Below are 8,168 nucleotides of genomic sequence, written 5' to 3' on the forward strand. Positions count from 1 at the left end.
TCTTCGGCGCCTTTCGCGAAGGTAGCACGCGGGGCCACCCTGACCCCCAGGACCCCTGGACGCCAGCGCCTGGAGCCTGGGGGGTGATGACAGATGGCGGAAGGCGGGGCTCCGGGGGGAAGGGGCGGAGCCTGCCAGCATGGGGGTGCTGGCGGCTGACAGAAAGACCAGTGGCAGCCGGCGGGAGGGGGCTGACGGAGACTGCGGGCCGGCCGCGGGCCAGGCGTGGCGGGAAGGAGCTCGCGGAGACACAGGGCTGACAGGCAGAGAGACAGATAGACATCGGGGACTGACAGCCGCGGGGGCACGCGGGGCCGGCTGGCCGTGGCGGGCGCTCACCTGGCAGCGGCGGCGGTGGCTGCGCCCGCGACTGGGCCGCTCTTCCCGCGCTGCGGGCCTCCCTCCCCGCGGCCGGGCGGCCGGGCAGGCGGCCGGCGCAGGCCCCGCAGAGGCGGCGGCGGCGGCGACGCCGGAGCCGCGGACTGCTGAGCGGCGGGGACGCAGCTGCACCAACCGACTCCGGGCTGCTCGGCTCGGCTCGGCGGCTTTCGGAGGTGCTCGGCTCTGCTCGGCTCTACTCGGCTCTGCTCGGCCTTGCTCGGCTCGGCTGGGGGCGTGGCCCGGGGCCCCCCGCCCAGGTCGCCTCTGGCAGCCGCAGGGCGGGGCTTTCGAGCGGGCGCGAGCCCCCTGACGTCGCGAGGAGCGGACCTTGCCCCGGGCGCATGCGCGGGCAGCCTACCAGCTCTTCACCCTGTAGAGGCTGAAGAAAACCGGGCAGGAGGGGCTGGGGGCGGATGCTGCGGTCCCAGAGGTTCCTGGCTTTTGTACTCCATATCCTGGTCTTTCCAGAGGACCACTTAAGGAAGGTCACACCAGGTTACACTTCCAAAAGGATGCGTATGTAGGCTTGCAGGAGTTCTGGCTCCTGTCTGCCCCTACTACCCCCAATTCCAGTGTTTCCCAACAAGCGTTGCCTGGGAGTGGTCTTTTATCCCCCCAAGGCTTCGCTGCAGTTTTTAATGTCTTCTGGTTTCTTAAAAATAATAACAAAAAAAAACACCCTAACTCCTGATCGCTGCTTTAACACTGAATCTACAAGTACCTGAGCTTTCAAGCATCAGTCGGCCTCCTCGAGTCCACTAATACCGTCCTTTCTTCATAGCTATTGTGTAACCTGTAACGCATGGGATGGGGTTGGACTCTTTCCTGAATTCCTGTCACATGTACCAGGCACCTTTTTAGTTATAGAACCAAGTGTGCAGCAAATAGGCTCAGAAAGTGGCTCCAATCTTTAGAATCCGGTGGTTAGTGAACAGCAGGAGCTCTACAGTCTGACACACCTGGTGGGAATCCCAGAGCTGCATTAATCTGGCAGGTTAATAATTGTCTGAGTGACTTTGAACATGTTAGTCTCTCATCTGTAAAAGGGCAATGAAATATGAGTAAACCAATAGGAATATTAAAAGGGTTAAATGACAGCACATTTGAAGGTTTCTTCACAGTGCTTTTAATAAATAAGGCTGACTTTAACTTCAAGTAACTTTAGAACCTTCAGATACCAAAAACCAGGGAGCATACACACAAGTGTGAGCGATGTGTCCAAGTTAACAAGTCCATAGTCAACCACCCATACTTGCACCTTAGCATGCTCCTTTCACAACCTTCCCCACCTCAGTTCATGTCAACTCCATCCTTCTGGTGACTCCAGCCAAACCATTGGAGTCATCTTGGACTCCTCTCTCCCTATCATATGCCACATGCAATCCATTAGAAAAGCCTGTCGGCTCTACCTTTAAAATATCTTTTTCTCTTTCCTAGAATATTGTAGTAGCCTCCTACCTGTTCTCCCTGATTCCACTCTGCTCTCATAGAGGCTTCTCTCAACACAGCAGCCAGAGGGATCCTGTTGAAACCTAAGCTCAAAAGCCCCCAGCGGTTTCCCATCTCAGAGTAAAAGAAAAAAAAAAAATGGAGTGGGTGGGGGAGAGTGGGCAGGTCTCACTCCGTCTCCCACGCTAGAGTGCAATGGCGCCATCACAGCTCACTGCAGCCTCAACCGCCCAGGCTCAAGCGATCCTCCCACCTCAGCTTCCCAGGCAGCTAGTACTACAGGTGCATGCCACCATGCCCGCCTACTTTTTTTATTTCCAACATGTTTTTATTTCAAAGGCTTCTGTGGGAAGTAGAAAAGTTCTTTTTTAAAGTTTCCTTTCTTGTTAAAGGAAATCCCAGCACTTTGGGAGGCTGTAATCCCAGCACTTTGGGAGGCTAAGGCAGGTGGATCACCTGAGGTCAGGAGTTCGAGACAAGCCTGACCAGCATGGTGAAACCCCATCTCTTCTCAAAATACAAAAATTAGCTGGGTGTGGCGATGCACACCTGTAATCCCAGCTAGTTGGAAGGCTGAGGCAGAATAATCACTTGAACCTGGAAGGCCGGGTGCAATGGCTTACACCTGTAATCCCAGCACTTTGGGAAGCCGAGGTGGGCGGATCACGAGGTCAAGAGATTAAGACCATCCTGGCCAACATAGTGAAACCCCATCTCTACTAAAATACAAAAATTAGCTGGGCATGGTGGCTCACACCTATAGTCCCAGCTACTCGGGAGGCTGAGGCAGGAGAATTGCTTAAACCTGGGAGGCGAAAGTTGCAGTGAGTCAAGGTCGTGCCACTGCATCATTCCAGCCTGGTGCCTGGCCACAGAGCAAGACTCCGTCTCAAAAAAAAAAGAAAGAACCTAGGAGGCAGAGGTTGCAGTGAGCTGAGATTGTGCTGTTGCACTCCAGCCTGGACAACAACAGTAAAACTCCATCTCAAAAAAATAACAATTCTGGAAGAAAATATGTAACAAAGATGGATGTGCCAACTCCTTTGGGAAGCACAGAGAATGGCAGAATTAACAGTATACAGGAGTGTGTGGGAAGGCTACCCAGAAGTGACTTTGGGGCTGCATCTGAAAAGTTGTTGAGACAGAGATTCCAGGCAGAAGAAACAGCATGCATTTAATACCAGTATTGGGAGGTGTGTCACAAATGATGTTTACCCCCTGAGGCAAATTACTTTCCCTTAAAAAAAAAAAAAAAGAAAGAAAGAAAGAAAAGCAGATTTCAGGTGATCCCTATAATAATGTCACAAGTACTTACATTCTGATGAGCTTTCTCAAGAAGGAAGGAAACTGCTAGAAGTCTAGTTAATGCAATATAGTTACAACCTGACCTCTATTTTGCTAGAATGGGCTACACCTGTCAACTTTTTGTGCCAGGGTCCAAAGGCAAAGAACTATCAGATAAAAGGTTGCTGGCTGCAAGCACCAGAAACCCATTAGACCAATTTAAGAAAAATAAAAGTGGACTTTAGGTTTTGGATGGGGTGGATCTCTCAGAGGCCAAGGGAAAGAAACCGGCTGGACTTTTGGATGGGCTGGAAACAGAGCAAGTGGAGCCAGTATAACTCCAGAAAATTTGTTTTCTCTGCCTCCAGGTATTAATAATACAATGGGAAATGTGTCTACTAATCTCCCCCAAGTATGTGATACAATTCCAACTACCCAGAGACTAAAACTCCCTAATCATTCCAATTACAAAATCATGTAGAAAAGCTTCTAACTGACCCAACTTGTGAAGGACTGTTCTCTTCCTCCAGAACAGTTATGGCCAGCTTACAGGCATGAAGTTCACCAGGAATCTACCTCCATGGATCAAGGAATGGTCAATTACCAGGAAAAGGGAAATTATTGCCAGCTGAGGAGATACCTTGAAAGAAGTCCCCCACAAAACTGCTGGTTCCACATAGTGGCAAAACCCCTGGGAAGCATTTAGTAGTGACAGAGGAAACAGTTATTGAGTTCTTGATTTCTGCATAGTACGGAGGACTTTTTTAAGTGGCAATCAAAACAAAGTTGGTTTTTTTGTTTGTTTGTTTTGACATGGTATCTTGCTCTAACACCCAGGCTAGAGTGCAATGGTGCGATCTCAGCTCACTGCAACCTCCACATTTCGGGTTCAAGCAATTCTCCTGCCTCAACATCTCAAAGTAGCGGGGATTAAAGGTATACACCACCAAGCCTGGCTAACTTTTGTATTTTTAGTAGAGACAGAGTTTCGCCATGTTGGCCAGGCTAGTCTCAAACTCCTGACCTCAGGCAATCCACCCGCCTTGGCCTCCCAAAGTGCTGGGATTACGTACATGAGCCACTGTGCCCAGCCTGAAAGATGATTTTTTCTCAACAAAAACGTGGACAAAAACTGGGACGCTCTCCATAAGACCTCTATAGGCACATGATAGCATTGTACTTCCTTACAATAGCTTGGATTTGTGAACAGCCATATGACTTTCTTTGGTCAATAAAATGTGACTATAAGTACAGTCACACATTGCTTAATGAAAGGGATATGTTCTGAGAAATGAATCATTAGGTGACTGCGTCGTGCAAACATCATGCAGTGTACTTACACAACTTAGATGGTAAAGCCTACCATATGCTTAGGCTATATGGTATAACCCATTGCTCCTAAGTTACAAACCTGTACAGCATGTTACACTACTGAATACTGTAGGCAATCATAACACAGCGGTATATATCTGTGTATCTAAACATAACTAAACATAGAAAAGATACAGTAAAAGTAGGGTATAAATGGTACACCTGTATAGGGCACTTACCATGAATGGAGCTTGCAGGACTGGAAGTTGCTCTGGGTGAGTCAGTGAGGGAGTTGTGAGTCAATGTGCAGACCTAGTATATTACTGCATGCCACTGTAGACTGTATACACACTGTACTTTTTTTTATTGAGACAGAGTCTTGCTCTGTTGCTAAGGCTGGAGTACAATGGTGCCATCTCAGCTCACTGCAACTTCTGCCTCCTGGGTTCAAGTGATTCTCATGCCTCAGTCTCCCTAGGAGCTGAGATTACAGGTGTGCACCACCATACCCAGCTAATTTTTTATATTTATAATAGAGACAGGGTCTTGCTATGTTGGCCAGGCTGGTCTCAGACTCCTGTCCTCAAGTGATCTGTTTGCCTTGGCCTCCCATAAGTGCTGGAATTACAGGTGTTAACCACTTTGCTCAGCCATATATATGCTAAATTTATTTTTTAAATGTTTTTATTTGGCTAGGCACAGTGCCTCATACTTGTAACCCTAACACTTTGAGGGGCCATGGTGGGAGGACTGCTTGAGGACAGAAGTTTGAGACAAACTGGGCAATATAGTGAGACCCCTTCTCTACAGAAAAGGTAAAAATTAGCTGGGTGTGGTGGCACATGCCTCAGTTATTCAGGAGGCTAAGGCAGGAGAATCACTTGAGCCCAGGAGTTTGAGGCTACTGTGAGCTACCGTCATGTCACTGCACACTAGCCTGTCCCTAGATGAAGCGTCTGTCTCAAAAAAAAAAAAAAAAAAAAAAAGGAAAATAAAAAATAACATGTAAAAAAATTTTTTCTTCAATAATTAACCTTAGCCTAATTTTTTTAGCTTATAAACTTCTAAATATTTTTAACTTTTTGACTGTTTTGTAGTAACACTTTGTTTTTGTTTTTTTTCTTGAGATAGGGTCTCGCTCTATCACCTGGGCTGGAGTACAGTGGTACAATCTCGGTTCACTGCAGCCTTGACCTCCCAGGCTCAAGCAATCCTCTCATCTCAGCTCCCCAAGTAGCTGGGACAATAACAGTGAGCTTAAAACACAATCCCACTGTAGAGTTGTACATTTTCTTTCTTCATATTTTTATTCTATAAGCTTTTTTCTTTTCTTATTCTATTTAAAAAAAAAAAAAAAAAAAAAACGGGGTCTCATTCCAATGCCTAGACTGGAGTGGAGTGGAGCACTTTTAGCTCACTGTAACATCCACCTCCTGGGTTCAAATGATTATCCTGCCTCAGCCTCCCAAGTAGCTGGGATTATAGGTGTGTGCCACCATGCCTGGTTAATTTTTGTATTTTTAGTAGAGACAGGGTTTCATTCACCATGTCTCAAATTCCAGACCTCAAATGATCCACCTGCCAACTATAAGCTTTCTTCTATTAAATTTTTTTAACTTTTTAAACTGTTTGGAAAGAAAACATTACCCTTGGCCTACACAGGATCAGGATCATCAATATTACTGTCTTCTACCTCCATATCTCATCCCACTAGAAGGTCTTCATAAGTGATAATATGCCCGGAGCTGTCAACTCCTATGATAAAAATGCCTTCTTCTGAAATCCCTCCTGGAGGAACTGCCTGAGACTATTTTACAGTTATTTAAGTACACTCTAAAATAATGATGAAAAGTATAGTAAATACCTGAACCAGTAACAGTCATTCATTATCAGTATCAAGTTATTTGTATTTATTACCTGTATCGTGTACGGTACATAATTGTATATGCTGTACTTTTCTACAACTGTCAACCTAGGTTTCTATACATCAGCAGCACCACAAACACGTAACTAATGTGTTGCACTCTGATGTTATGTTGGCTTTAAGGCTACTAGGTGACAGTTTTTAGGCTCCATTACAATCTTATGGGACCACCATTGTATATGCAGTTCATCGTTGACTGCACATACAATGTTGTACCATTGTATATGCAGAACGTCATTATGTGGCATATGATTCACAGTACATCGCTCCCAGGTCCAAACTAAGTCTCGATGAGATATTTGTACCCCCACGTTTATAGTAGCATTATTCACAATAACCAAAAGGTAAAAACAACCCAAGCATCTACTGACAGATAAATGGGAAAAATATGGTATATACATATGAAAGATTATTTAACCTTTAGAAGGAATAAAATTCTAACATGCTACAACATAAATGAAACTCAGGGACATTTTTCTAACTGGTTACGTAAACCAGTTATAAAAAAGCAAATATTGTAGGATTCCATTTATATAAAATTCCTAGTATAGTCAAATTCATAGAGATAGAAAGTAAAATGGTGGTTGCCAGGGGCTGGGGGGAAGGGAGAATTGGAAGTTACTGTTTTATTTGGTATAGAGTTTTGGTTTTGCAAGATGAAAAGAGTTCTGGAGATTGGTTGCACTGTTGTGCAATGAATATATACAACATACTAACTTCATGTTAATTTCATGTGACTGAAGTTAACACTAGTGAACTGTTCACTTAAAAATGGTTAATATCCGGCCAGGCACAGTGGCTCATGCCTGTAATCCCAGCACTTTGGGAGGCCGAGGTGGGCCGATCACTTGAAGTCAGGAGTTGGAGATCACCCTGGCCAACATGGTGAAACCCTGTCTCTACAAAAAATACAAAAATTAACTGGGCATGGTGGTACAAGCTTGTAATCCCAGCTACTCAGGAGGCACGAGAATCCCTTGAACCAAGGAGGCAGAGATTGCAGTGAGCCAAGATTGTACCACTGCACTCCAGCCTGGGCAACAGAGTTCCATCTAAAAAAAAAAAAAAGTTAGCCGGGCGCGGTGGCTCAAGCCTGTAATCCCAGCACTTTGGGAGGCTGAGGCGGGTGGATCACGAGGTCAAGAGATCGAGACCATCCTGGTCAACATGGTGAAACCCTGTCTCTACTAAAAATACAAAAAACTAGCTGGGCGTGGTGGCGCATGCCTGTAATCCCAGCTACTCAGGAGGCTGAGGCAGGAGAATTGCCTGAACCCAGGAGGCGGAGGTTGCAGTGAGCCGAGATCGCGCCATTGCACTCCAGCCTGGGTAACAAGAGCGAAACTCCATCTCAAAAAAAAAAAAAAAAAAAAAAAAAAGTTAATATGGTAAATTTGTTATGTAGATTTTACCACAATTTTTAAAAAAATCAAATGGAGATAATAAAAATGGAATAATAATAAAAATACTTGGCTAGTCCAGAAGAAGGACAAAAACAAAACAAAACAAAACCAGGTAGGACAAATAGAATTTAAAATAGCCAGTTTATAGACTTAAATGGTTTGAAATCATATCTTTAATTATATTAAATATGAATGGACTAAATGTTCTAATAAAAGGGGAAAAGTGACAAACTGAATTTAAACAAACAAGTCTCAACTATTTGATGCTGGCCAGGCATGGTAGCTCACTCCTATAATCCTAGCACTTTGGGAGGCTGAGGCAGGTGGATTGCTTGAGCCCAGGAGTTCAAGACCAGCCTGGACAACATGGTGAAACCTGTCTCTACCAAAAAAAAAAAAATGAAAATTAGGTGGTA

General features: G+C 45.4%; 1 protein-coding gene across 7 annotated transcripts in view; it reads right to left on the reverse strand.

Annotated features, from left to right (window-relative positions):
* Positions 1-547, reverse strand: part of ZHX3 (zinc fingers and homeoboxes 3) — a 183,562-nt gene extending 183,015 nt beyond the window's left edge. For 3 of the 7 annotated variants that reach the window (XR_012519355.1, XM_074406539.1, XM_039479777.2), the window contains exon 1: positions 340-546. The gene's annotated coding sequence lies outside the window, so the exon portion shown is untranslated. Of the gene's footprint in view, positions 1-339 lie in introns of all 7 variants that reach the window. The other 4 variants (XM_074406537.1, XM_074406536.1, XM_074406535.1 and 1 more) reach the window with 2 other exon arrangements.
* Positions 548-8,168: the final 7,621 nt, after the last annotated feature.

This window comes from Saimiri boliviensis, chromosome 9 (genome assembly GCF_048565385.1).
Source record: "Saimiri boliviensis isolate mSaiBol1 chromosome 9, mSaiBol1.pri, whole genome shotgun sequence".
Taxonomy (NCBI): domain Eukaryota; kingdom Metazoa; phylum Chordata; class Mammalia; order Primates; family Cebidae; genus Saimiri; species Saimiri boliviensis.